We start from the raw sequence: 26,697 nt of genomic DNA, 5'->3' as shown, positions 1-26,697 counted from the left end.
CAGTGCACAGTAAAAAATTGAAAAACGTAAAATTGCGCTTTTCTAGAATATATTTTTTTGCTTTTCTGCTTTGCATCGCTCGGGAATCAACCATGGTCTATCGTGTGAAAAGCGTCAATGCTACAACTGAACCACCGATGCTTGATTTTTATCTGTTTTAACATCGGTTTGAAAATTTTGCTCTTCATTTCAACTTTTCACTAAATTTTTGAATCAAAACCATGAATGATTCATTTCATTTGATTTTTGAACTTCAGCTCTTTATTTGAGTAGTTTTCCTCTTTTTTGACAGTGGAACAGTAATAAGTTACAAAAGTTTAAGACCGCTCTTTCCTAGGAAATTTTTTCTGCTATGCATCGGCCGGGAAGCGAACATGCGTTTATCGCGTGGGAGGCGACAATTCTACCACTGAGCCAGCGATGCTTGATTTACACTATTTTAATCGTTTGAATAAAGTTTTGCTCTTCAATCCAGTTTTTTCTCCAAAACTTCGAACAAAATCATGAAAAATTTGTTTCATTCTAATTGAGGTTTTGAATTCAGCTGAATAGTTCATTAGTTTCCTCTTTTTTGACAGTGGAACAGTGAAAAGTTGCAGAAATTTAAATTTGTGATTTTCCGGCATAAATTTTCTGCTTTACTGCTTTGCATCGGACGGGAATTGAAATCGGGTCTATCGCGTGTCAGGCGACAATTCTACGACTGAACCACCGATGCTTGATGTAGTCGATTTTGATAGTTTGAACAAAGCTTTGCTCTTCAATCCAACTTTTTCATCAAAACTTTAAACAAAAACATGAAAACTTTGTTTCATTCTAATTGAGGTTTTGAATTCAGCTGAATATTTCAGTATTTTTCCTCTTTTTGACAGTGGACAGTAAAAATTACAAAAGCTTAAACTTGCGCTTCTCTATTAAAACTCTCTGCGCTGCATCGGCCGGGACTCAAACATGGGTATATCGCTTGGCAGGCGACAATCCTGCCACTGAAACACTGCTGCTTGAAATAATTTGTTTACCGTTTGAACAAAAACTTTGCCCTTTGTTTCATTTTTTTAACAATGTTTTGATTCAATTCATTTGAGCAATTTTCCTCTTTTTTGACAGTGGAACAGTAATAAAATACAAAAGTTTAAGACTGCTTTTTCCTAGGAAACTTTTTCTGCTATGCATCGGCCGAGAATCAAACCCGGGTCCATCGCGTGCCAGGCGACAATTCTATCACTAAACCAGCGACGCTTTCTTAACACTTTTTTAATCGTTTGAAGAAAGTTTCGCTCTTCAATCCGTTTTTTTCATCAAAACTTTGAACAAAATCATAAAAACTTTGTTACAGTCTAATTGAGGTTTTGAACTCAGCTGAATATTTCGGTAGTATCCTCATTTTTGACAGTGGAACAGTAAAAAAATGAAAAAATTTAGGTTTGCGCTTTATCCGGCAAAAATTTTTGCTTTGCTGCTTTGCATCGGCCGGGAATCGAACCCGGGTTTATCGCGTGGCAGGCGACAATTCTACCACTGAACCACCGATGCTTTATTTGAACTGATATAATCGTTCCAGCAAAGTTTTGCTCTATCATCCTAGTTTTCAACAAAGCGTTGAATAAAAATCATAAAAAATTTGTTTCATTTTAAATGATATTTCGAATTCAGCTAATTATTTTAGTAGTTTTCCTTTTTTTTTTGACAGTGGCACAGTAAAAACTTGGAAAACGTAAAAATGCGCTTTTCTAGAAAAAATTTTCTGCTTTTCTGCTTTGCATCGCCCGTGAATCGAACCATGGTCTATCGCGTGGAAGGCGTCAATGCTACAACTAAACCACCGATGCTTGATTTTTATCTGTTTTAATCGTTTGAACAAAAACTTTGCTCTTCATTTCAGTTTTTCAATAAATTTTCGAATCAAAATCTAAATCATTTCATTTGAGTTTTGAACTTCAGCTCTTTATTTGAGTAGTTTTCTTCTTTTTTGACAGTTGAACAGTAATCAGTTATAAAAGTTTAAGACTGCTCTTTCCTATGAAATTTTTTCTGCTATGCATCGGCCGGGAATCGAACCCGGGTCTATAGGGTGCAGGCGACAATTCTACCACTGAACCACCGATGCTTGGTTTACACTATTTTAATCGTTTGAATAAAGTTTTGCTCTTCAATCCACTTTTTTCTTCGAAACTTCGAGTAAAATCATGAAAAATTTGTTTCATTCTAATTGAGGTTTTGAATTCAGCTGAAAATTTCAGTAGTTTCCCCTTTTTTGACAGTGGAACAGTAAAACGTTGCAGAAATTTAAGTTTTCGCTTTTCCGGCATAATTTTTTTCTTTGCAGCTTTGCAGCGGCCGGGAATCGAACCCGGGTCTATCGCGTGGCAGGCGACAATTCTACCACTGAACCACCGATGCTTTATTCAAAGTGCTATAATCGTTCCAGCAAAGTTTTGCTCTATCATCCAAGTTTTCAACAAAGCGTTGAATCAAAATCATAAAAAATTTGTTTCGTTTCAATTGAGGTTTCGAATTCAAGCTAATTATTTTAGTAGTTTTCCTCTTTTTTGACAGTGCACAGTAAAAAATTGAAAAATGTAAAATTGCGCTTTTCTAGAATATTTTTTTGCTTTTCTGGTTTGCATCGCTCGGGAATTAAACCATGGTCTATCGTGTGAAAAGCGTCAATGCTACAACTGAACCACCGATGCTTGATTGTTATCTGTTTTAACATCGGTTTAAAAATTTTGCTCTTCATTTCAAATTTTCACTAAATTTTTGAATCAAAACCATGAATGATTCATTTCATTTGATTTTTGAACTTCAGCTCTTTATTTGAGTAGTTTTCCTCTTTTTTGACAGTGGAACAGTAATAAGTTACAAAAGTTTAAAACCGCTCTTTCCTAGAAAATTTTTTCTGCTATGCATCGGCCGGGAAGCGAACATGCGTCTATCGCGTGGGAGGCGATAATTCTACCACTGAACCAGCGATGCTTGATTTACACTATTTTAATCGTTTGAATAAAGTTTTGCTCTTCAATCCAGTTTTTTCTCCAAAATTTCGAACAAAATCATGAAAAATTTGTTTCATTCTAATTGAGGTTTTGAATTCAGCTGAATAGTTCATTAGTTTCCTCTTTTTTGACAGTGGAACTGTGAAAAATTGCAGAAATTTAAATTTGTGATTTTCCGGCATAAGTTTTCTGCTTTACTGCTTTGCATCGGACGGGAAATGAAATCGGGTCTATCGCGTGTCAGGCGACAATTCTACGACTGAACCACCGATGCTTGATGTAGTCGATTTTGATAGTTTGAACAAAGCTGCATCGGCCGGGACTCGAACACGGGTATATTGCTTGGCAGGCGTCAATCCGGCCACTGAACCACTGATGCTTGAATTAAGCTGTTCACCGTTTGAACAAAAACTTTGCCCTTCATTTCAATTTTTTAACAATATTTTGAATCAAAATCATGAAAGATTCAATTCATTTGAGTTTTAAAATACAGCTATTTATTTGAGTAGTTTTCCTCTTTGTTGACAGTGGAACAGTAATAAGTTACAAAAGTTTAAGACTGCTCTTTCCTAGGAAAATTTTTCTGCTATGCATCGGCCGGGAAGCGAACATGCGTCTATCGCGTGGGAGGCGACACTTCTACCACTGAACCAGCGATGCTTGATTTACACTATTTTAATCGTTTCAACAAAGTTTTGCTCTTCAATCCAATTTTTTCATCAAAACTTTGAACAAAATCATGAGAAATTTGTTTCACTCTAATTGAGGTTGAATTCAGCTGAATATTTCAGTAGTTTTCTCTTTTTTGACAGTGGAACAGTAATAAGTTACAAAAGTTTAAAACCCCTCTTTCCTAGAAAATTTTTTCAGCTATGCATCGGCTGGGAAGCGAACATGCGTCTATAGCGTGGGAGGCGACAATTCTACCACTGAACCAGCGATGCTTGATTTACACTATTTTAATCGTTTGAATAAAGTTTTGCTCTTCAATCCAGTTTTTTCTCCAAAATTTCGAACAAAATCATGAAAAATTTGTTTCATTCTAATTGAGGTTTTGAATTCAGCTGAATAGTTCATTAGTTTCCTCTTTTTTGACAGTGGAACTGTGAAAAATTGCAGAAATTTAAATTTGTGATTTTCCGGCATAAGTTTTCTGCTTTACTGCTTTGCATCGGACGGGAAATGAAATCGGGTCTATCGCGTGTCAGGCGACAATTCTACGACTGAACCACCGATGCTTGATGTAGTCGATTTTGATAGTTTGAACAAAGCTGCATCGGCCGGGACTCGAACACGGGTATATTGCTTGGCAGGCGTCAATCCGGCCACTCAACCACTGATGCTTGAATTAAGCTGTTCACCGTTTGAACAAAAACTTTGCCCTTCATTTCAATTTTTTAACAATATTTTGAATCAAAATCATGAAAGATTCAATTCATTTGAGTTTTAAAATACAGCTATTTATTTGAGTAGTTTTCCTCTTTGTTGACAGTGGAACAGTAATAAGTTACAAAAGTTTAAGACTGCTCTTTCCTAGGAAAATTTTTCTGCTATGCATCGGCCGGGAAGCGAACATGCGTCTATCGCGTGGGAGGCGACACTTCTACCACTGAACCAGCGATGCTTGATTTACACTATTTTAATCGTTTCAACAAAGTTTTGCTGTTCAATCCAATCTTTTCATCAAAACTTTGAACAAAATCATGAGAAATTTGTTTCACTCTAATTGAGGTTGAATTCAGCTGAATATTTCAGTAGTTTTCTCTTTTTTGACAGTGGAACAGTGAAAAGTTGCAAAATTTAAGTTTGCGCTTTTCTGGCAAAATTTTTCTGCTTTTCTGATTTGCATCGGACGGGAATCGAAATCAGATTTTGAACTCACCTGAATATTTTGGTAGTTTCCTCTTTTTTGACAGTGGAACAGTAAAAAAAACGAAAAAACTTAATTTTACGCTTTTCCGGCAAAGTTTTTGGCTCTCCTGCTTTGCATCGGCCGGGAATCGAACCCGGGTCTATCGCATGGCAGGCAATAATTCTACCACTGAACCACTGATGCTTGATTTTAACTGCTATATTTGTTCCAGTAAAGTTTTGTTCTATCATCTAATTATTTTCATCAAAGCTTTGAATCAAAATCATGAAAACTTTGTTTCATTTTAACTGAAGTTTCGAATTCAGCTAATTATTTGGGTAATTTTTCCCTTTTTTTGTTAGTGGAACAGTAAAAAATTACAAAAGTTTAAGTTTGCGCTTTTCTAGGAAAACAATCTGCGCGTGGAAGGCGTCAATGCTACAACTGAACCACCGATGCTTGATTTTTAACTGTTTTAATCGTTTGAACAAAAACTTTGTTCTTCATTTCATTTCTTCACCAAAGTTTCGAATCAAAATCAAAAATGATTCATTTAATTTGAGTTTTGAACTTCAGCTATCTATTTGAGTAGTTTGCTTCTTTTTTGACAGTGGAACAGTAATAAGTTACAAAAGTTTAAGACTGCTCTTTCCCAGGAAATTTTTTTCTGCTTTGCATCGGCCGGGAATCAAAGCCGGGTTTATCGCGTGGCAGGCGACAATTCTACCACTGAACCACCGATGCTGGATTTTCATTATTTTAATCGTTTGAAGAAAGTTTCGCTCTTCAATCCATTTTTTTCATCAAAACTTTGAACAAAATTATGAAAACTTTGTTTCACTCTAATTGAGGTTTTGAACTCAGCTGAATATTTTGGTAGTTTCCTCTTTTTTCACAGTGGAACAGTAAAAAATTGAAAAAATTTAAGTTCGAGCTTTTCCGGCAAAATTTTTGGCTCTCCTACTTTGCATCGGCCGGGAATCGAACCCGGGTCTATAGCGTGGCAGGCGACAATTCTATCACTGAACCACTGATGCTTGATTAACACTTTTTCAATTGTTTGAACCAATTTTTGCTCTTCAATCCATTTTTTTCATCAAAACTTTAAACAAAATCATGAAAACTTTGTTTCAGTCTAATTGAGGTTTTGAATTCAGCTGAATATTTCGGTAGTTTCCTAATTTTTGACAGTGGAACAGTAAAAAAATGAAAAAATTTAGGTTTGCGCTTTTCTGGCAAAATTTTTTGATCTGCTGCTTTGCATCGGCCGGGAATCGAACTCGGGTCTATCGCGTGGCAGGCGACAATTCTACCATTGAACCACCGATGCTTGATTTTAACTGCTATTATTGTTCCAGCAATGTTTTGCTCTATCATTCAATTGTTTTCATCAAAGCTTTGAATCAAAATCATGAAAACTTTGTTTCATTTTAACTGAAGTTTCGAATTCAGCTAATTATTTGGGTAATTTTTCCCTATTTTTTCCCTAATTATTTGGGTAATCGCGTGGGAGGCGACACTTCTACCACTGAACCAGCGATGCTTGATTTACACTATTTTAATCGTTTCAACAAAGTTTTGCTCTTCAATCCACTTTTTTGTTCAAAACTTTGAACAAAATCAAAAAAAATTTGTTTCATTCTAATTGCGGTTTTGAACAAAATCATGAAAAATTTGTTTCATTCTAATTGAGGTTTTGAATTCAGCTGAATATTTCGGTAGTTTCCTAATTTTTGACAGTGGAACAGTAAAAAAATGAAAAAAATTAGGTTTGCGCTTTTCTGGCAAAATTTTTTGATCTGCTGCTTTGCATCGGCCGGGAATCGAACTCGGGTCTATCGCGTGGCAGGCGATAATTCTACCATTGAACCACCGATGCTTGATTTTAACTGCTATTATTGTTCCAGCAAAGTTTTGCTCTATCATCCAATTGTTTTCATCAAAGCTTTGAATCAAAATCATGAAAACTTTGTTTCATTTTAACTGAAGTTTCGAATTCAGCTAATTATTTGGGTAATTTTTCCCTATTTTTTCCCTAATTATTTGGGTAATCGCGTGGGAGGCGACACTTCTACCACTGAACCAGCGATGCTTGATTTACACTATTTTAATCGTTTCAACAAAGTTTTGCTCTTCAATCCAATTTTTTCCTCAAAACTTTGAACAAAATCATGAGAAATTTGTTTCACTCTAATTGAGGTTGAATTCAGCTGAATATTTCAGTAGTTTTTTTTTTTTAACAGTGGAACAGTGAAAAGTTGCAAAAATTTAAGTTTGCGCTTTTCTGGCAAAATTTTTCTGCTTTTCTGATTTGCATCGGACGGGAATCGAAATCAGGTTTTGAACTCACCTGAATATTTTGGTAGTTTCCTCTTTTTTGACAGTGGAACAGTAAAAAAACGAAAAACTTAAGTTTGCGCTTTTCCGGCAAAGTTTTTGGCTCTCCTGCTTTGCACCGGCCGGGAATCGAACCTGGGTCTGTCGCGTGGCAGGAGATAATTCTACCACTGAAACACCGATGCTTGATTTTAACTGCTATAATTGTTCCAGCAAAGTTTTGCTCTATCATCCAATTATTTTCATCAAAACTTTGAATCAAAATCATGAAAACTTTGTTTCATTTTAACTGAAGTTTTGAGTTCAGCTAATTATTTGGGTAATTTTTCCCTTTTTTTGTTAGTGGAACAGTAAAAAATTACAAACGTTTAAGTTTGCGCTTTTCTAGGAAAACAATCTGCGCGTGGAAGACGTCAATGCTACAACTGAACCACCGATGCTTGATTTTTAACTGTTTTAATCGTTTGAACAAAAACTTTGTTCTTCATTTCATTTCTTCACCAAAGTTTTGAATCAAAATCAAAAATGATTCATTTAATTTGAGTTTTGAACTTCAGCTATTTATTTGAGTAGTTTTCTTCTTTTTTGACAGTGGAACAATAATAAGTTACAAAAGTTTAAGACTGCTCTTTCCCAGGAAATTTTTTTCTGCTTTGCATCGGCCGGGAATCAAAGCCGGGTTTATCGCGTGGCAGGCGACAATTCTACCACTGAACCACCGATGCTGGATTTTCATTATTTTAATCGTTTGAAGAAAGTTTCGCTCTTCAATCCATTTTTTTCATCAAAACTTTGAACAAAATCGTTCCAGCAAAATTTTGCTCTATCATCCAAATTTTCAACAAAGCGTTGAATCAAAATCATAAAAAATTTGTTTCGTTTTAATCGAGGTTTCGAATTCAAGCTAATTATTTTAGTAGTTTTCCTCTTTTTTGACAGTGCACAGTAAAAAATTGAAAAACGTAAAATTGCGCTTTTCTAGAATATATTTTTTTGCTTTTCTGCTTTGCATCGCTCGGGAATCAACCATGGTCTATCGTGTGAAAAGCGTCAATGCTACAACTGAACCACCGATGCTTGATTTTTATCTGTTTTAACATCGGTTTGAAAATTTTGCTCTTCATTTCAACTTTTCACTAAATTTTTGAATCAAAACCATGAATGATTCATTTCATTTGATTTTTGAACTTCAGCTCTTTATTTGAGTAGTTTTCCTCTTTTTTGACAGTGGAACAGTAATAAGTTACAAAAGTTTAAGACCGCTCTTTCCTAGGAAATTTTTTCTGCTATGCATCGGCCGGGAAGCGAACATGCGTTTATCGCGTGGGAGGCGACAATTCTACCACTGAGCCAGCGATGCTTGATTTACACTATTTTAATCGTTTGAATAAAGTTTTGCTCTTCAATCCAGTTTTTTCTCCAAAACTTCGAACAAAATCATGAAAAATTTGTTTCATTCTAATTGAGGTTTTGAATTCAGCTGAATAGTTCATTAGTTTCCTCTTTTTTGACAGTGGAACAGTGAAAAGTTGCAGAAATTTAAATTTGTGATTTTCCGGCATAAATTTTCTGCTTTACTGCTTTGCATCGGACGGGAATTGAAATCGGGTCTATCGCGTGTCAGGCGACAATTCTATGACTGAACCACCGATGCTTGATGTAGTCGATTTTGATAGTTTGAACAAAGCTTTGCTCTTCAATCCAACTTTTTCATCAAAACTTTAAACAAAAACATGAAAACTTTGTTTCATTCTAATTGAGGTTTTGAATTCAGCTGAATATTTCAGTATTTTTCCTCTTTTTGACAGTGGACAGTAAAAATTACAAAAGCTTAAACTTGCGCTTCTCTATTAAAACTCTCTGCGCTGCATCGGCCGGGACTCAAACATGGGTATATCGCTTGGCAGGCGACAATCCTGCCACTGAACCACTGCTGCTTGAAATAATTTGTTTACCGTTTGAACAAAAACTTTGCCCTTTGTTTCATTTTTTTAACAATGTTTTGATTCAATTCATTTGAGCAATTTTCCTCTTTTTTGACAGTGGAACAGTAATAAAATACAAAAGTTTAAGACTGCTTTTTCCTAGGAAACTTTTTCTGCTATGCATCGGCCGAGAATCAAACCCGGGTCCATCGCGTGCCAGGCGACAATTCTATCACTAAACCAGCGACGCTTTCTTAACACTTTTTTAATCGTTTGAAGAAAGTTTCGCTCTTCAATCCGTTTTTTTCATCAAAACTTTGAACAAAATCATAAAAACTTTGTTACAGTCTAATTGAGGTTTTGAACTCAGCTGAATATTTCGGTAGTATCCTCATTTTTGACAGTGGAACAGTAAAAAAATGAAAAAATTTAGGTTTGCGCTTTATCCGGCAAAAATTTTTGCTTTGCTGCTTTGCATCGGCCGGGAATCGAACCCGGGTTTATCGCGTGGCAGGCGACAATTCTACCACTGAACCACCGATGCTTTATTTGAACTGATATAATCGTTCCAGCAAAGTTTTGCTCTATCATCCTAGTTTTCAACAAAGCGTTGAATAAAAATCATAAAAAATTTGTTTCATTTTAAATGATATTTCGAATTCAGCTAATTATTTTAGTAGTTTTCCTTTTTTTTTTGACAGTGGCACAGTAAAAACTTGGAAAACGTAAAAATGCGCTTTTCTAGAAAAAATTTTCTGCTTTTCTGCTTTGCATCGCCCGTGAATCGAACCATGGTCTATCGCGTGGAAGGCGTCAATGCTACAACTAAACCACCGATGCTTGATTTTTATCTGTTTTAATCGTTTGAACAAAAACTTTGCTCTTCATTTCAGTTTTTCAATAAATTTTCGAATCAAAATCTAAATCATTTCATTTGAGTTTTGAACTTCAGCTCTTTATTTGAGTAGTTTTCTTCTTTTTTGACAGTTGAACAGTAATCAGTTATAAAAGTTTAAGACTGCTCTTTCCTATGAAATTTTTTCTGCTATGCATCGGCCGGGAATCGAACCCGGGTCTATAGGGTGCAGGCGACAATTCTACCACTGAACCACCGATGCTTGGTTTACACTATTTTAATCGTTTGAATAAAGTTTTGCTCTTCAATCCACTTTTTTCTTCGAAACTTCGAGTAAAATCATGAAAAATTTGTTTCATTCTAATTGAGGTTTTGAATTCAGCTGAAAATTTCAGTAGTTTCCCCTTTTTTGACAGTGGAACAGTAAAACGTTGCAGAAATTTAAGTTTTCGCTTTTCCGGCATAATTTTTTTCTTTGCAGCTTTGCAGCGGCCGGGAATCGAACCCGGGTCTATCGCGTGGCAGGCGACAATTCTACCACTGAACCACCGATGCTTTATTCAAAGTGCTATAATCGTTCCAGCAAAGTTTTGCTCTATCATCCAAGTTTTCAACAAAGCGTTGAATCAAAATCATAAAAAATTTGTTTCGTTTCAATTGAGGTTTCGAATTCAAGCTAATTATTTTAGTAGTTTTCCTCTTTTTTGACAGTGCACAGTAAAAAATTGAAAAATGTAAAATTGCGCTTTTCTAGAATATTTTTTTGCTTTTCTGGTTTGCATCGCTCGGGAATTAAACCATGGTCTATCGTGTGAAAAGCGTCAATGCTACAACTGAACCACCGATGCTTGATTGTTATCTGTTTTAACATCGGTTTAAAAATTTTGCTCTTCATTTCAAATTTTCACTAAATTTTTGAATCAAAACCATGAATGATTCATTTCATTTGATTTTTGAACTTCAGCTCTTTATTTGAGTAGTTTTCCTCTTTTTTGACAGTGGAACAGTAATAAGTTACAAAAGTTTAAAACCGCTCTTTCCTAGAAAATTTTTTCTGCTATGCATCGGCCGGGAAGCGAACATGCGTCTATCGCGTGGGAGGCGATAATTCTACCACTGAACCAGCGATGCTTGATTTACACTATTTTAATCGTTTGAATAAAGTTTTGCTCTTCAATCCAGTTTTTTCTCCAAAATTTCGAACAAAATCATGAAAAATTTGTTTCATTCTAATTGAGGTTTTGAATTCAGCTGAATAGTTCATTAGTTTCCTCTTTTTTGACAGTGGAACTGTGAAAAATTGCAGAAATTTAAATTTGTGATTTTCCGGCATAAGTTTTCTGCTTTACTGCTTTGCATCGGACGGGAAATGAAATCGGGTCTATCGCGTGTCAGGCGACAATTCTACGACTGAACCACCGATGCTTGATGTAGTCGATTTTGATAGTTTGAACAAAGCTGCATCGGCCGGGACTCGAACACGGGTATATTGCTTGGCAGGCGTCAATCCGGCCACTGAACCACTGATGCTTGAATTAAGCTGTTCACCGTTTGAACAAAAACTTTGCCCTTCATTTCAATTTTTTAACAATATTTTGAATCAAAATCATGAAAGATTCAATTCATTTGAGTTTTAAAATACAGCTATTTATTTGAGTAGTTTTCCTCTTTGTTGACAGTGGAACAGTAATAAGTTACAAAAGTTTAAGACTGCTCTTTCCTAGGAAAATTTTTCTGCTATGCATCGGCCGGGAAGCGAACATGCGTCTATCGCGTGGGAGGCGACACTTCTACCACTGAACCAGCGATGCTTGATTTACACTATTTTAATCGTTTCAACAAAGTTTTGCTCTTCAATCCAATTTTTTCATCAAAACTTTGAACAAAATCATGAGAAATTTGTTTCACTCTAATTGAGGTTGAATTCAGCTGAATATTTCAGTAGTTTTCTCTTTTTTGACAGTGGAACAGTAATAAGTTACAAAAGTTTAAAACCCCTCTTTCCTAGAAAATTTTTTCAGCTATGCATCGGCTGGGAAGCGAACATGCGTCTATAGCGTGGGAGGCGACAATTCTACCACTGAACCAGCGATGCTTGATTTACACTATTTTAATCGTTTGAATAAAGTTTTGCTCTTCAATCCAGTTTTTTCTCCAAAATTTCGAACAAAATCATGAAAAATTTGTTTCATTCTAATTGAGGTTTTGAATTCAGCTGAATAGTTCATTAGTTTCCTCTTTTTTGACAGTGGAACTGTGAAAAATTGCAGAAATTTAAATTTGTGATTTTCCGGCATAAGTTTTCTGCTTTACTGCTTTGCATCGGACGGGAAATGAAATCGGGTCTATCGCGTGTCAGGCGACAATTCTACGACTGAACCACCGATGCTTGATGTAGTCGATTTTGATAGTTTGAACAAAGCTGCATCGGCCGGGACTCGAACACGGGTATATTGCTTGGCAGGCGTCAATCCGGCCACTCAACCACTGATGCTTGAATTAAGCTGTTCACCGTTTGAACAAAAACTTTGCCCTTCATTTCAATTTTTTAACAATATTTTGAATCAAAATCATGAAAGATTCAATTCATTTGAGTTTTAAAATACAGCTATTTATTTGAGTAGTTTTCCTCTTTGTTGACAGTGGAACAGTAATAAGTTACAAAAGTTTAAGACTGCTCTTTCCTAGGAAAATTTTTCTGCTATGCATCGGCCGGGAAGCGAACATGCGTCTATCGCGTGGGAGGCGACACTTCTACCACTGAACCAGCGATGCTTGATTTACACTATTTTAATCGTTTCAACAAAGTTTTGCTGTTCAATCCAATCTTTTCATCAAAACTTTGAACAAAATCATGAGAAATTTGTTTCACTCTAATTGAGGTTGAATTCAGCTGAATATTTCAGTAGTTTTCTCTTTTTTGACAGTGGAACAGTGAAAAGTTGCAAAATTTAAGTTTGCGCTTTTCTGGCAAAATTTTTCTGCTTTTCTGATTTGCATCGGACGGGAATCGAAATCAGATTTTGAACTCACCTGAATATTTTGGTAGTTTCCTCTTTTTTGACAGTGGAACAGTAAAAAAAACGAAAAAACTTAATTTTACGCTTTTCCGGCAAAGTTTTTGGCTCTCCTGCTTTGCATCGGCCGGGAATCGAACCCGGGTCTATCGCATGGCAGGCAATAATTCTACCACTGAACCACTGATGCTTGATTTTAACTGCTATATTTGTTCCAGTAAAGTTTTGTTCTATCATCCAATTATTTTCATCAAAGCTTTGAATCAAAATCATGAAAACTTTGTTTCATTTTAACTGAAGTTTCGAATTCAGCTAATTATTTGGGTAATTTTTCCCTTTTTTTGTTAGTGGAACAGTAAAAAATTACAAAAGTTTAAGTTTGCGCTTTTCTAGGAAAACAATCTGCGCGTGGAAGGCGTCAATGCTACAACTGAACCACCGATGCTTGATTTTTAACTGTTTTAATCGTTTGAACAAAAACTTTGTTCTTCATTTCATTTCTTCACCAAAGTTTCGAATCAAAATCAAAAATGATTCATTTAATTTGAGTTTTGAACTTCAGCTATCTATTTGAGTAGTTTGCTTCTTTTTTGACAGTGGAACAGTAATAAGTTACAAAAGTTTAAGACTGCTCTTTCCCAGGAAATTTTTTTCTGCTTTGCATCGGCCGGGAATCAAAGCCGGGTTTATCGCGTGGCAGGCGACAATTCGACCACTGAACCACCGATGCTGGATTTTCATTATTTTAATCGTTTGAAGAAAGTTTCGCTCTTCAATCCATTTTTTTCATCAAAACTTTGAACAAAATTATGAAAACTTTGTTTCACTCTAATTGAGGTTTTGAACTCAGCTGAATATTTTGGTAGTTTCCTCTTTTTTCACAGTGGAACAGTAAAAAATTGAAAAAATTTAAGTTCGAGCTTTTCCGGCAAAATTTTTGGCTCTCCTACTTTGCATCGGCCGGGAATCGAACCCGGGTCTATAGCGTGGCAGGCGACAATTCTATCACTGAACCACTGATGCTTGATTAACACTTTTTCAATTGTTTGAACCAATTTTTGCTCTTCAATCCATTTTTTTCATCAAAACTTTAAACAAAATCATGAAAACTTTGTTTCAGTCTAATTGAGGTTTTGAATTCAGCTGAATATTTCGGTAGTTTCCTAATTTTTGACAGTGGAACAGTAAAAAAATGAAAAAATTTAGGTTTGCGCTTTTCTGGCAAAATTTTTTGATCTGCTGCTTTGCATCGGCCGGGAATCGAACTCGGGTCTATCGCGTGGCAGGCGACAATTCTACCATTGAACCACCGATGCTTGATTTTAACTGCTATTATTGTTCCAGCAATGTTTTGCTCTATCATTCAATTGTTTTCATCAAAGCTTTGAATCAAAATCATGAAAACTTTGTTTCATTTTAACTGAAGTTTCGAATTCAGCTAATTATTTGGGTAATTTTTCCCTATTTTTTCCCTAATTATTTGGGTAATCGCGTGGGAGGCGACACTTCTACCGCTGAACCAGCGATGCTTGATTTACACTATTTTAATCGTTTCAACAAAGTTTTGCTCTTCAATCCACTTTTTTGTTCAAAACTTTGAACAAAATCAAAAAAAATTTGTTTCATTCTAATTGCGGTTTTGAACAAAATCATGAAAAATTTGTTTCATTCTAATTGAGGTTTTGAATTCAGCTGAATATTTCGGTAGTTTCCTAATTTTTGACAGTGGAACAGTAAAAAAATGAAAAAAATTAGGTTTGCGCTTTTCTGGCAAAATTTTTTGATCTGCTGCTTTGCATCGGCCGGGAATCGAACTCGGGTCTATCGCGTGGCAGGCGATAATTCTACCATTGAACCACCGATGCTTGATTTTAACTGCTATTATTGTTCCAGCAAAGTTTTGCTCTATCATCCAATTGTTTTCATCAAAGCTTTGAATCAAAATCATGAAAACTTTGTTTCATTTTAACTGAAGTTTCGAATTCAGCTAATTATTTGGGTAATTTTTCCCTATTTTTTCCCTAATTATTTGGGTAATCGCGTGGGAGGCGACACTTCTACCGCTGAACCAGCGATGCTTGATTTACACTATTTTAATCGTTTCAACAAAGTTTTGCTCTTCAATCCACTTTTTTGTTCAAAACTTTGAACAAAATCAAAAAAAATTTGTTTCATTCTAATTGCGGTTTTGAACAAAATCATGAAAAATTTGTTTCATTCTAATTGAGGTTTTGAATTCAGCTGAATATTTCGGTAGTTTCCTAATTTTTGACAGTGGAACAGTAAAAAAATGAAAAAAATTAGGTTTGCGCTTTTCTGGCAAAATTTTTTGATCTGCTGCTTTGCATCGGCCGGGAATCGAACTCGGGTCTATCGCGTGGCAGGCGATAATTCTACCATTGAACCACCGATGCTTGATTTTACCTGCTATTATTGTTCCAGCAAAGTTTTGCTCTATCATCCAATTGTTTTCATCAAAGCTTTGAATCAAAATCATGAAAACTTTGTTTCATTTTAACTGAAGTTTCGAATTCAGCTAATTATTTGGGTAATTTTTCCCTATTTTTTCCCTAATTATTTGGGTAATCGCGTGGGAGGCGACACTTCTACCACTGAACCAGCGATGCTTGATTTACACTATTTTAATCGTTTCAACAAAGTTTTGCTCTTCAATCCAATTTTTTCCTCAAAACTTTGAACAAAATCATGAGAAATTTGTTTCACTCTAATTGAGGTTGAATTCAGCTGAATATTTCAGTAGTTTTTTTTTTTGACAGTGGAACAGTGAAAAGTTGCAAAAATTTAAGTTTGCGCTTTTCTGGCAAAATTTTTCTGCTTTTCTGATTTGCATCGGACGGGAATCGAAATCAGGTTTTGAACTCACCTGAATATTTTGGTAGTTTCCTCTTTTTTGACAGTGGAACAGTAAAAAAAACGAAAAACTTAAGTTTGCGCTTTTCCGGCAAAGTTTTTGGCTCTCCTGCTTTGCACCGGCCGGGAATCGAACCTGGGTCTGTCGCGTGGCAGGAGATAATTCTACCACTGAAACACCGATGCTTGATTTTAACTGCTATAATTGTTCCAGCAAAGTTTTGCTCTATCATCCAATTATTTTCATCAAAACTTTGAATCAAAATCATGAAAACTTTGTTTCATTTTAACTGAAGTTTTGAGTTCAGCTAATTATTTGGGTAATTTTTCCCTTTTTTTGTTAGTGGAACAGTAAAAAATTACAAACGTTTAAGTTTGCGCTTTTCTAGGAAAACAATCTGCGCGTGGAAGACGTCAATGCTACAACTGAACCACCGATGCTTGATTTTTAACTGTTTTAATCGTTTGAACAAAAACTTTGTTCTTCATTTCATTTCTTCACCAAAGTTTCGAATCAAAATCAAAAATGATTCATTTAATTTGAGTTTTGAACTTCAGCTATTTATTTGAGTAGTTTTCTTCTTTTTTGACAGTGGAACAATAATAAGTTACAAAAGTTTAAGACTGCTCTTTCCCAGGAAATTTTTTTCTGCTTTGCATCGGCCGGGAATCAAAGCCGGGTTTATCGCGTGGCAGGCGACAATTCTACCACTGAACCACCGATGCTGGATTTTCATTATTTTAATCGTTTGAAGAAAGTTTCGCTCTTCAATCCATTTTTTTCATCAAAACTTTGAACAAAATTATGAAAACTTGGTTTCACTCTAATTGAGGTTTTGAACTCAGCTGAATATTTTGGTAGTTTCCTCTTTTTTCACAGTGGAACAGTAAAAAATTGAAAAAATTTAAGTTTGAGCTTTTCCGGCAAAATTTTTGGCTCTCCTACTTTGCATCGGCCGGGAATCGAACCCGGGTCTATAGCGTGGCAGGCGAAAATTCTATCACTGAACCACTGATGTTTGATTAACACTATTTCAATTGTTTGAACCAATTTTTGCTCTTCAATCCATTTTTTTCATCAAAACTTTGAGAAAAATCATGAAAGCTTTGTTTCAGTCTAATTGAGGTTTTGAATTCAGCTGAATATTTTGGTAGTTTCCTAATTTTTGACAGTGGAACAGTAAAAAGTTGAAAAAATTTAGGTTTGCGCTTTTCTGGCAAAATTTTTTGATCTGCTGCTTTGCTTCGGCCGGGAATCGAACTCGGGTCTATCGCGTGGCAGGCGACAATTCTACCATTGAACCACCGATGCTTGATTTTAACTGCTATTATTGTTCCAGCAAAGTTTTGCTCTATCATCCAATTATTTTCATCAAAGCTTTGAATCAAAATCATGAAAACTTTGTTTCATTTTAACTGAAGTTTCGAATTCAGCTAATTATTTGGGTAATTTTTCCCTTTTTTTGTTAGTGGAACAGTAAAAAATTACAAAAGTTTAAGTTTGCGCTTTTCTAAGAAAACAATCTGCGCGTCGAAGGCGTCAATGCTACAACTGAACCACCGACGCTTGATTTTTAACTGTTTTAATCGTTTGAACAAAAACTTTGTTCTTCATTTCATTTCTTCACCAAAGTTTCGAATCAAAATCAAGAATGATTCATTTAATTTGAGTTTTGAACTTCAGCTATTTATTTGAGTAGTTTTCTTCTTTTTTGACAGTGGAACAGTAATAAGTTACAAAAGTTTAAGACTGCTCTTTACTAGGAAATTGTTTCTGCTTTGCATCGGCCGGGAATCGAAGTCGGGTTTATCGCCTGGCAGGCGACAATTCTACCTCTGAACCAGCGATGCTTGCTTAACACTATTTTAATTGTTTGAAGAAAGTTTCGCTCTTCAATCCATTTTTTTCATCAAAACTTTGAACAAAATCATGAAAGCTTTGTTTCACTCTAATTGAGGTTTTGAAATCAGCTGAATATTTTGGTAGTTTCCTCTTTTTTCACAGTGGAACAGTAAAAAACTGAAAAAATTTAATCTTGAGCTTTTCCGGCAAAATTTTTGGCTCTCCTACTTTGCATCGGCCGGGAATCAAACCCGGGTCTATAGCGTGGCTGGCGACAATTCTATCACTGAACCAGCGATGCATGATTAACACTATTTTAATTGTTTGAACCAATTTTTGCTCTTCAATCCATTTTTTTCATCAAAACTTTGAATAAAATCATAAAAACTTTGTTTCAGTCTAATTGAGGTTTTGAACTCAGCTGAATATTTTGGTGATTTCCTCTTGTTTGACAGTGGAACAGTAAAAAAATGAAAAAATTCAAGTTTGCGCTTTTCCGGCGAAATTTTTTGCTTTGCTGCTTTGCATCGGCCGTGAATCGAACCCGGTTCTATCGCGTGGCAGGCGACAATTCTACCACTGAATCACCGATGCTATTTTAATCGTTTTAACAAAGTTTTGCACTTCAATCCAATTTTTTCTTCGAAACTTCGAACAAAATCATGAAAAATTTGTTTCTTTCTAATTGAGGTTGAATTCAGCTGAATATTTTAGTAGTTTTCTCTTTTTTGACAGTGGAACAGTAAAAATTACAGAAATTTAAACTTGCGCATTTCTAGTAAAACTCTCTGCGCTGCATTGGCCGGGTTCGAACACGGGTATTTTGCTTTGCAGGCGACAATCCTACCACTGAACCACTGATGCTTGAATTAGGTTGTTCAGTGTTTGAACAAAAACTTTGCCCTTCGTTTCAGTTTTTCAACAATATTTTGATTCGAAGTCTTAAATTATTCAATTCATTTGAGTTTTAAAATACAGCTATTTATTTGAGTAGTTTTCCTCTTTTTTGACAGTGGTACAGTAAAAAGTTACAAAAGTTTAAGACTGCTTTTTCCTAGGAAATTCTTTCTGCTATGCATCGGTTGGGACTCAAAACCGGATCTATCGCGTGGCAGGCGACAATTCTACTATTGAACCAGCGATGCTTGATTTACACTATTTTAATCGTCTGAACAAAGTTTTGCTCTTCAATCCAACTTTTTCATGAAAACTTTAAACAAAATCATGAAAACTTTGTTTCAGTCTAATTGAGGTTTTGAACTCAGCTGAATATTTTAGTAGTTTCCTCTTTTTTGACAGTGGAGCAGTAAAAAACGCAAAAATTTAAGTTTGCGCTTTTCCGGCAAAGTTTTTTGCTTTGCTGCTTTGCATCGGCCGGGAATCGATCCCGTGTCTGTCGCGTGGCAGGAGACAATTCTAGGACTGAACCACCGATGCTTGATTTATACTGTTTTAATCGTTCCAACAAAGTTTTGCTCTTCATTCCATTTTTTTTCATCAAAGCTTCAAGTCAAAATCTTGAAACCTTGTTTCATTTCAATTGAGGTTTCGAATTCAGCTAATTATTTGAGTAGTTTTCCTCTTTTTTGACAGTGGTAGTTTTTCCTCTTTTCTGCTTTGCATCTCCCGGGAATTGAACCATGGTCTATCGCGTGGAAGGCGACAATGCTACGACTGAACCACCAATGCTTGATGTAATCTGTTTTGATAGTTTGAACAAAGTTTTGCTCTATCATCCAAGTTTTTCATCAAAGCGTTTAATCAAAACCATGAAAGCTTCGTTTAATTTTAATTGAGGTTTCCAATTCAGCTAATTATTTGAGTAGTTTTCCTCTTTTTTGACAGTGGAACAGTAATAAGTAACAAAACTTTAAGACTGCTCTTTCCTAGGAATTTTTTTCTGCTATGTATCGGCCGGGAATCGAACTCGAGTCTATTGCGTGGCAGGCGACAATTCTACCACTGAACCACCGATCCTTGTTATACACTATTTTAATCGTTTGAACAAAATTTTGCTCTTCAATTCAATTTTTTCTTCGAAACTTCGAACAAAATTATGAAAAATTTGTTTCATTCTAATTGAGGTTGAATTCAGCTGAATATTTCAGTAGTTTCCTCTATTTTGACAGTGGAACAGTAAAAAGTTGCAAAAATTCAAATTTGCGCTTTTCCGGCTAAATTTTTCTGCTTTTCTGCTATGCATCGGCCGGTAATCGGACCCGGGTCTATCGCGTGGCAGGCGACAATTGTACCACTGAACCACCGATGCTTGATTTACACTATTTTAATCGTTTGAACAAAGTTTTGTTCTTCAATCTAATTTTTTCTTCGAAAGTTCGAATAAACAATTTGTTTCATTCTAATTGAGGTTGAATTCAGCTGAACATTTCAGTAGTTTCCTTTTTTTGACAGTGGAAAAAAAGTTGCAAAAATTTAAGTTTGCGCTTTTCTGGCAAATTTTTTCTGCTTTTCTGATTTGCATCGGACGGGAGTCGAAATCGGGTCTATCGCGTGGCAGGCGCCAATTCTACGACTGAACCACCGATGCTTGATGTGATCTGTTTTGATAGTTTGAACAAAGTTTTGCTCTACCATCCAAGTTTTTCATCAAAGCGTTTAATCAAAGTCATAAAAACTTTGTTTAATTTTAATTAAGGTTTCCAATCCAGCTAATTATTTGAGTAGTTTTCCTCTTTTTTGACAGTGGCACAATAAAAATTGAAAAAACGTAAAATGGCGCTTTTCTAGAAAACTTTTTCTGCTTTTCTGCTTTGCATCGCCCGGGAATCGAACCATGGTCTATTGCGTGGAAGGCGAAAATGCTACAACTGAACCACCGATGCTTGATTTTTATCTGTTTTAATTGTTTGAACAAAAACTTTGCTCTTCATTTCAATCTTTCACCAAGTTTTTGAATCAAAATCATGAATGATTCATTACATTTGAGTTTTGAACTTCAGCTATTTATTCGAGTAGTTTTCTTTTTAGACAGTGGAACAGTAATAAGTTACAAAAGGTTAAGACTGCTCTTTCCTAGGAAAATTTTTCTGCTATGCATCTGCCGGGAAACGAACCCGGGTATTTCGCGTGGCAGGCGACAATTCTACCACTGAACCACCGATGCTTGATTTACACTATATTAATCGTTTGAACAAAGTTTTGCTCTTCAATCCAATTTTTTCTTCGAAATTTCGAACAAAATTATGAAAAATTTGTTTCATTCTAATTGAGGTTGAATTCAGCTGAATATTTCAGTAGTTTCCTCTATTTTGACAGTGGAACAGTAAAAAGTTGCAAAAATTCAAATTTGCGCTTTTCCGGCTAAATTTTTCTGCTTTTCTGCTATGCATCGGCCGGGAATCGGACCCGGGTCTATCGCGTGGCAGGCGACAATTGTACCACTGAACCACCGATGCTTGATTTACACTATTTTAATCGTTTGAACAAAGTTTTGTTCTTCAATCTAATTTTTTTTCGAAAGTTCGAACAAAATCATAAACAATTTGTTTCATTCTAATTGAGGTTGAATTCAGCTGAACATTTCAGAAGTTTCCTTTTTTTGACAGTGGAAAAAAAGTTGCAAAAATTTAAGTTTGCGCTTTTCTGGCAAATTTTTTCTGCTTTTCTGATTTGCATCGGACGGGAGTCGAAATCGGGTCTATCGCGTGGCAGGCGCCAATTCTACGACTGAACCACCGATGCTTGATGTGATCTGTTTTGATAGTTTGAACAAAGTTTTGCTCTATCATCCAAGTTTTTCATCAAAGCGTTTAATCAAAGTCATAAAAACTTTGTTTAATTTTAATTAAGGTTTCCAATCCAGCTAATTATTTGATTAGTTTTCCTCTTTTTTGACAGTGGCACAATAAAAATTGAAAAAACGTAAAATGGCGCTTTTCTAGAAAACTTTTTCTGCTTTTCTGCTTTGCATCGCCCGGGAATCGAACCATGGTCTATTGCGTGGAAGGCGAAAATGCTACAACTGAACCACCGATGCTTGATTTTTATCTGTTTTAATCGTTTGAACAAAAATTTTGCTCTTCATTTCAATCTTTCACCAAGTTTTTGAATCAAAATCATGAATGATTCATTACATTTGAGTTTTGAACTTCAGCTATTCAATTGAGTAGTTTTCCTCTTTTTTGACAGTGGAACAGTAACAAGTTACAAAAGTTTAAGACTGCTCTTTCCACGGAAATAATTTCTGCTATGTATCGGCCGGAAATCGGACCCGGGTCTATCGCGTGGCTGGCGACAATTCTACCACTGAACCACCGATGCTTGATTTAGACTATTTTAATCGTTTGAACAAAGTTTTGTTCTTCAATCTAATTTTTTCTTCAAAACTTCGAGTAAAATCATGAAAAATTTGTTTCATTCTAACTGAGGTTTTGAATTCAGCTGAACACTTCAGTAGTTTCCTCTTTTTTGACAGTGGAACAGTAAAAAGTTGCAAAAATTTAAGTTTGCGCTTTTCTGGCAAAATTTTTCTGCTTTTCTGATTTGCATCGGACGGGAATCGAAACCGGGTCTATCGCGTGGCAGGGGACAATTCTACCACTGAACCACCGATGCTTGATTTACACTATTTTAACCGTCTGAACAAAGTTTTGCTCTTCAATCCAATCTTTTCATCAAAACTTCGAACAAAAGCATGAAAACTTTGTTTCATTCTAATTGGGATTTTGAACTCAGCTGAATATTTCAGTATTTTTCCTCTTTTTGACAGTGGACCGTAAAAATTACAGAATCTTAAATTTGCACTTTTCTAGTAAAACTCTCTGCGCTGCATCGGCCGGGACTCGAACACGGGTATTTTGCTTTGCAGGCGACAATCCTGCCACTCAACCACTGCTGCTTGAATTAAATTGTTCACTGTTTGAACAGAAACTTTGCCCTTCGTTTCAGTTTCCTAACAATATTTTGACTCGAAATCTTGAATGATTCAATTCATTTGAGTTTTAAAATACAGCTATTTATTTGAGTAGTTTTTCTCTTTTTTGACAGTGAGTAAAAGGTTACAAAAGTTTAAGACTGCTTTTTCTTAGGAAATTTTTTCTGCTATGCATCGGTCGGGAATCGAAACTGGGTCTATCGCGTGGCAGGCGAAAATTCTACTATTGAACCAGCGATGCTTAATTTACACTATTTTAATCGTCTGAACAAAGTTTTGCTCTTCAATCCAACTTTTTCATCAAAACTTTGAACAAAATCATGAAAACTTTGTTTCATTCTAATTGAGGTTTTGAATTCAGCTGAATATTTCAGTATTTTTCTTCTTTTTGACAGTGGACAGTAAAAATTACAGAATCTTAAACTTGCACTTTTCTAGTAAAACTCTCTGCGCTGCATCGGCCGGGACTCGAACACGGGTATTTTGCTTTGCAGGCGACAATCCTGCCACTGAACCACTGCTGCTTGAATTAAGTTGTTCACTGTTTGAACAAAAACTTTGCCCTTCGTTTCAGTTTCCTAACAATATTTTGAATCGAAATCTTGAATGATTCAATTCATTTGAGTTTTAAAATACAGCTATTTATTTGAGTAGTTTTCTTCTTTTTTGACAGTGGTACAAAAAAAAGTTACAAAAGCTTAAGACTGCTTTTTCCTAGGAAATTTTTTCTGCTATACATCGATCGGGAATCGAAACCGGGTCTATCGCGTGGCAGGCGAAAATTCTACCATTGAACCAGCGATGCTTTATTTACACTATTTTAATCGTCTGAACAAAGTTTTGCATTTCAAACCAACTTTTTCATCAAAACTTTGAACAAAATCATGAAAACTTTGTTTCATTCTAATTGTGGTTTTGAATTCAGCTGAATATTTCAGTATTTTCCCTCTTTTTGACAGTGGAGCAGTAATAAACGCAAAACCTTAAGTTTGCGCTTTTCCGGCAAAATTTTTTGCTTTGCTGCTTTGCATCGGCCGGGAATCGAACCCGGGTCTGTCGCGTGGCAGGAGACAATTCTAGGACTGACCACCGATGCTTGATTTATACTGTTTTAATCGTTTCAACAAAGTTTTGCTCTTCATTCCATTTTTTTCATCAAAGCTTCGAATCAAAATCTTGAAACCTTGTTTCATTTCAATTAAGGTTTCGAATTCAGCTAATTATTTGAGTAGTTTTCCTCTTTTTTGACAGTGGCACAGTAAAAAGTTGAAAAAACGTAAAATTACGCTTTTCTAGAAAATGTTTTTGCTTTTCTGCTTTGCATCGCCCGGGAATTGAACCATGGTCTATCGCGTGGAAGGCGACAATGCTACAACTGAACCGGCCATGCTTGATTTTTATCTGTTTTATTCGTTTGAACAAAAATTTTGTTTTTCATTTCAATTTTCACCAAATTTTCGAATCAAAATCATGAATGATTCATTTCATTTGAGTTTTGAACTTCAGCTATGCATTTGAGTAGTTTTCTTTTTTGACAGTGGAACAATAATAAGTTACAAAAGGTTAAGACTGCTCTTTCCTAGGAAATGTTTTCTGCTATGTATCGGCCGGGAATAGAACCCGGGTCTATCGCGTGGCAGGCGACAATTCTAACACTGAACCACCGATGCTTGATTTTTTATCTGTTTTAATCGTTTGAACACAAACTTTGTTCTTCATTTCAATTTTTCGTTAAACTTGCGAATCAAAACCCTGAATGACCTATTTTATTTGAGTTGTAAAAGTCAGCTATTTGTTAGTTCTCCTCTTTTTTGACAGTGGAACAGTAGGAAGTTGAAAAAATTTAACTTTGCGCTTTTCTAGGAAAATTTTTCTGCATTCCTGCTTTGCACCGGAGGGGAATCGAACCCGAATCTGTCGCGTGGCAGGAGACAGCTCTACGACTGAACCACCGATGTTTGATTTATTCTGTTTTAATCGTTCCAACAAAGTTTTCCTCTTCATTCTATTTTTTTCATCAAAGTTTCGAATCAAAAACATGAAAACTTTGTTTCAATTCAATTGAGGTTTCGAATTCAGCTAATTATTTGAGTAGTTTTCCTCTTTTTTGACAGTGGCACAGTAAAAAGTTGAAAAAACGTAAAATTACGCTTTTCTAGAAAATGTTTTTGCTTTTCTGCTTTGCATCGCCCGGGAATTGAACCATGGTCTATCGCGTGGAAGGCGACAATGCTACAACTGAACCGGCCATGCTTGATTTTTATCTGTTTTATTCGTTTGAACAAAAATTTTGTTTTTCATTTCAATTTTCACCAAATTTTCGAATCAAAATCATGAATGATTCATTTCATTTGAGTTTTGAACTTCAGCTATGCATTTGAGTAGTTTTCTTTTTTGACAGTGGAACAATAATAAGTTACAAAAGGTTAAGACTGCTCTTTCCTAGGAAATGTTTTCTGCTATGTATCGGCCGGGAATCGAACCCGGGTCTATCGCGTGGCAGGCGACAATTCTAACACTGAACCACCGATGCTTGATTTTTTATCTGTTTTAATCGTTTGAACACAAACTTTGTTCTTCATTTCAATTTTTCGTTAAACTTGCGAATCAAAACCCTGAATGACCTATTTTATTTGAGTTGTAAAAGTCAGCTATTTGTTAGTTCTCCTCTTTTTTGACAGTGGAACAGTAGGAAGTTGAAAAAATTTAACTTTGCGCTTTTCTAGGAAAATTTTTCTGCATTCCTGCTTTGCACCGGAGGGGAATCGAACCCGAATCTGTCGCGTGGCAGGAGACAGCTCTACGACTGAACCACCGATGTTTGATTTATTCTGTTTTAATCGTTCCAACAAAGTTTTCCTCTTCATTCTATTTTTTTCATCAAAGTTTCGAATCAAAAACATGAAAACTTTGTTTCAATTCAATTGAGGTTTCGAATTCAGCTAATTATTTGAGTAGTTTTCCTCTTTTTTGACAGTGGCACAGAAAAAATTGAAAAAAAGTAAAATTGCGCTTTTCTAGAAAATGTTTTTGCTTTTCTGCTTTGCATCGCCCGGGAATTGAACCATGGTCTATCGCGTGGAAGAAGACAATGCTACAACTGAACCGGCCATGCTTGATTTTTATCTGTTTTAATCGTTTGAACAAAAATTTTGTTCTTCATTTCAATTTTCACCAAATTTTCGAATCAAAATCATGAATGATTCATTTCATTTGAGTTTTGAACTTCAGCTATTCATTTGGGTAGTTTTCTTTTTTGACAGTGGAACAATAATAAGTTACAAAAGGTTAAGACTGCTCTTTCCTAGGAAATTTTTTCTGCTATGCATCTGCCGGGAATCGAACCCGGGTCTATCGCGTTGCAGGCGTCAATTCTACCACTGAACCACCGATGCTTGATTTAAACTGTTTTAATTGTTCCAACAAAGTTTTGCTCTTCCTTTCATTTTTTTCATTAAAGCTTTGAATCAAAATCATGAATGTTTCGTTTCATTTGAGATTTAAAATTCAGCTATTTTTTTAAAGTTTTTTTTCGTCTTATTTGAAAATGGAACAGTGGGAAATCACAAAAAAATAAGATTGCGCTTTTCTAGGAAAATTTTTCTGCTTTCCTGCTTTGCACCGGCCGGGAATCGAAACCGGGTCTGTCGCTTGGCAGGAGAAAATTCTACGACTGAACCACCGATGCTTGATATTTGTCTGTTTAAATCGTTTGAGAAAAACTTTTGTCTTGATTTCATTTTTTCACCAAATTTTCGAATCAAAATCATGAATGATTCATCGCATTTGGGTTTTAAAATACGGCTATTTATTTGAGTAGTTTTCCTCTTTTTTGACAGTAGAATATTAATAAGTAACAAAAACTTAAGACTGCTCTTTCCTAGGAAATTTTTTCTGCTATGCATCGGCCGGGAATCGAACCCGGGTCTATCGCGTGGCAGGCGACAATTCTACCACTGAACCACCGATGCTTGATTTAAACTGTTTTAATTGATCCAACAAAGTTTTGCTCTTCCTTCCAATTTTTTCATTAAAGCTTTGAATCAAAATCATGAATGTTTCGTTTCATTTGAGATTTAAAATTCAGCTATTTTTTGAGGTTTTTT

General features: G+C 35.5%; 1 protein-coding gene and 25 non-coding genes across 26 annotated transcripts in view; 1 reads left to right on the top strand and 25 right to left on the bottom strand.

The window, feature by feature from the left end:
- Positions 1–26,697, top strand: part of LOC134842826 (neo-calmodulin-like) — a 212,006-nt gene that overhangs the window by 49,340 nt on the left and 135,969 nt on the right. The gene's annotated exons all lie outside the window — the stretch shown is intronic.
- Trnag-gcc (transfer RNA glycine (anticodon GCC)) lies at positions 1,463–1,533 on the bottom strand. Its single transcript has one exon. It is a non-coding gene; the product is annotated as a tRNA-Gly (tRNA).
- Positions 2,330–2,400, bottom strand: Trnag-gcc (transfer RNA glycine (anticodon GCC)). Its single transcript has one exon. It is a non-coding gene; the product is annotated as a tRNA-Gly (tRNA).
- On the bottom strand, positions 4,982–5,052 carry Trnag-gcc (transfer RNA glycine (anticodon GCC)). Its single transcript has one exon. It is a non-coding gene; the product is annotated as a tRNA-Gly (tRNA).
- Positions 5,522–5,592, bottom strand: Trnag-gcc (transfer RNA glycine (anticodon GCC)). Its single transcript has one exon. It is a non-coding gene; the product is annotated as a tRNA-Gly (tRNA).
- On the bottom strand, positions 5,815–5,885 carry Trnag-gcc (transfer RNA glycine (anticodon GCC)). The gene has a single exon. It is a non-coding gene; the product is annotated as a tRNA-Gly (tRNA).
- On the bottom strand, positions 6,108–6,178 carry Trnag-gcc (transfer RNA glycine (anticodon GCC)). The gene has a single exon. It is a non-coding gene; the product is annotated as a tRNA-Gly (tRNA).
- On the bottom strand, positions 6,657–6,727 carry Trnag-gcc (transfer RNA glycine (anticodon GCC)). Its single transcript has one exon. It is a non-coding gene; the product is annotated as a tRNA-Gly (tRNA).
- On the bottom strand, positions 7,840–7,910 carry Trnag-gcc (transfer RNA glycine (anticodon GCC)). Its single transcript has one exon. It is a non-coding gene; the product is annotated as a tRNA-Gly (tRNA).
- Positions 9,584–9,654, bottom strand: Trnag-gcc (transfer RNA glycine (anticodon GCC)). Its single transcript has one exon. It is a non-coding gene; the product is annotated as a tRNA-Gly (tRNA).
- Trnag-gcc (transfer RNA glycine (anticodon GCC)) lies at positions 10,451–10,521 on the bottom strand. The gene has a single exon. It is a non-coding gene; the product is annotated as a tRNA-Gly (tRNA).
- Positions 13,103–13,173, bottom strand: Trnag-gcc (transfer RNA glycine (anticodon GCC)). The gene has a single exon. It is a non-coding gene; the product is annotated as a tRNA-Gly (tRNA).
- Positions 13,643–13,713, bottom strand: Trnag-gcc (transfer RNA glycine (anticodon GCC)). Its single transcript has one exon. It is a non-coding gene; the product is annotated as a tRNA-Gly (tRNA).
- On the bottom strand, positions 13,936–14,006 carry Trnag-gcc (transfer RNA glycine (anticodon GCC)). Its single transcript has one exon. It is a non-coding gene; the product is annotated as a tRNA-Gly (tRNA).
- Positions 14,229–14,299, bottom strand: Trnag-gcc (transfer RNA glycine (anticodon GCC)). The gene has a single exon. It is a non-coding gene; the product is annotated as a tRNA-Gly (tRNA).
- Trnag-gcc (transfer RNA glycine (anticodon GCC)) lies at positions 14,778–14,848 on the bottom strand. The gene has a single exon. It is a non-coding gene; the product is annotated as a tRNA-Gly (tRNA).
- Positions 15,327–15,397, bottom strand: Trnag-gcc (transfer RNA glycine (anticodon GCC)). The gene has a single exon. It is a non-coding gene; the product is annotated as a tRNA-Gly (tRNA).
- Trnag-gcc (transfer RNA glycine (anticodon GCC)) lies at positions 16,510–16,580 on the bottom strand. Its single transcript has one exon. It is a non-coding gene; the product is annotated as a tRNA-Gly (tRNA).
- Positions 17,096–17,166, bottom strand: Trnag-gcc (transfer RNA glycine (anticodon GCC)). The gene has a single exon. It is a non-coding gene; the product is annotated as a tRNA-Gly (tRNA).
- Positions 18,221–18,291, bottom strand: Trnag-gcc (transfer RNA glycine (anticodon GCC)). Its single transcript has one exon. It is a non-coding gene; the product is annotated as a tRNA-Gly (tRNA).
- Positions 19,896–19,966, bottom strand: Trnag-gcc (transfer RNA glycine (anticodon GCC)). The gene has a single exon. It is a non-coding gene; the product is annotated as a tRNA-Gly (tRNA).
- Positions 21,043–21,113, bottom strand: Trnag-gcc (transfer RNA glycine (anticodon GCC)). The gene has a single exon. It is a non-coding gene; the product is annotated as a tRNA-Gly (tRNA).
- Trnag-gcc (transfer RNA glycine (anticodon GCC)) lies at positions 24,191–24,261 on the bottom strand. The gene has a single exon. It is a non-coding gene; the product is annotated as a tRNA-Gly (tRNA).
- Trnag-gcc (transfer RNA glycine (anticodon GCC)) lies at positions 25,054–25,124 on the bottom strand. The gene has a single exon. It is a non-coding gene; the product is annotated as a tRNA-Gly (tRNA).
- Trnac-gca (transfer RNA cysteine (anticodon GCA)) lies at positions 25,916–25,986 on the bottom strand. Its single transcript has one exon. It is a non-coding gene; the product is annotated as a tRNA-Cys (tRNA).
- On the bottom strand, positions 26,492–26,562 carry Trnag-gcc (transfer RNA glycine (anticodon GCC)). Its single transcript has one exon. It is a non-coding gene; the product is annotated as a tRNA-Gly (tRNA).

Source organism: Symsagittifera roscoffensis, chromosome 3 (genome assembly GCF_963678635.1).
Source record: "Symsagittifera roscoffensis chromosome 3, txSymRosc1.1, whole genome shotgun sequence".
NCBI classification, from domain to species: Eukaryota; Metazoa; Xenacoelomorpha; order Acoela; family Convolutidae; genus Symsagittifera; species Symsagittifera roscoffensis.
The sequence above is the reverse complement of the archived record's forward strand: the minus strand, read 5'-3'. Positions and strand labels throughout refer to the sequence as shown.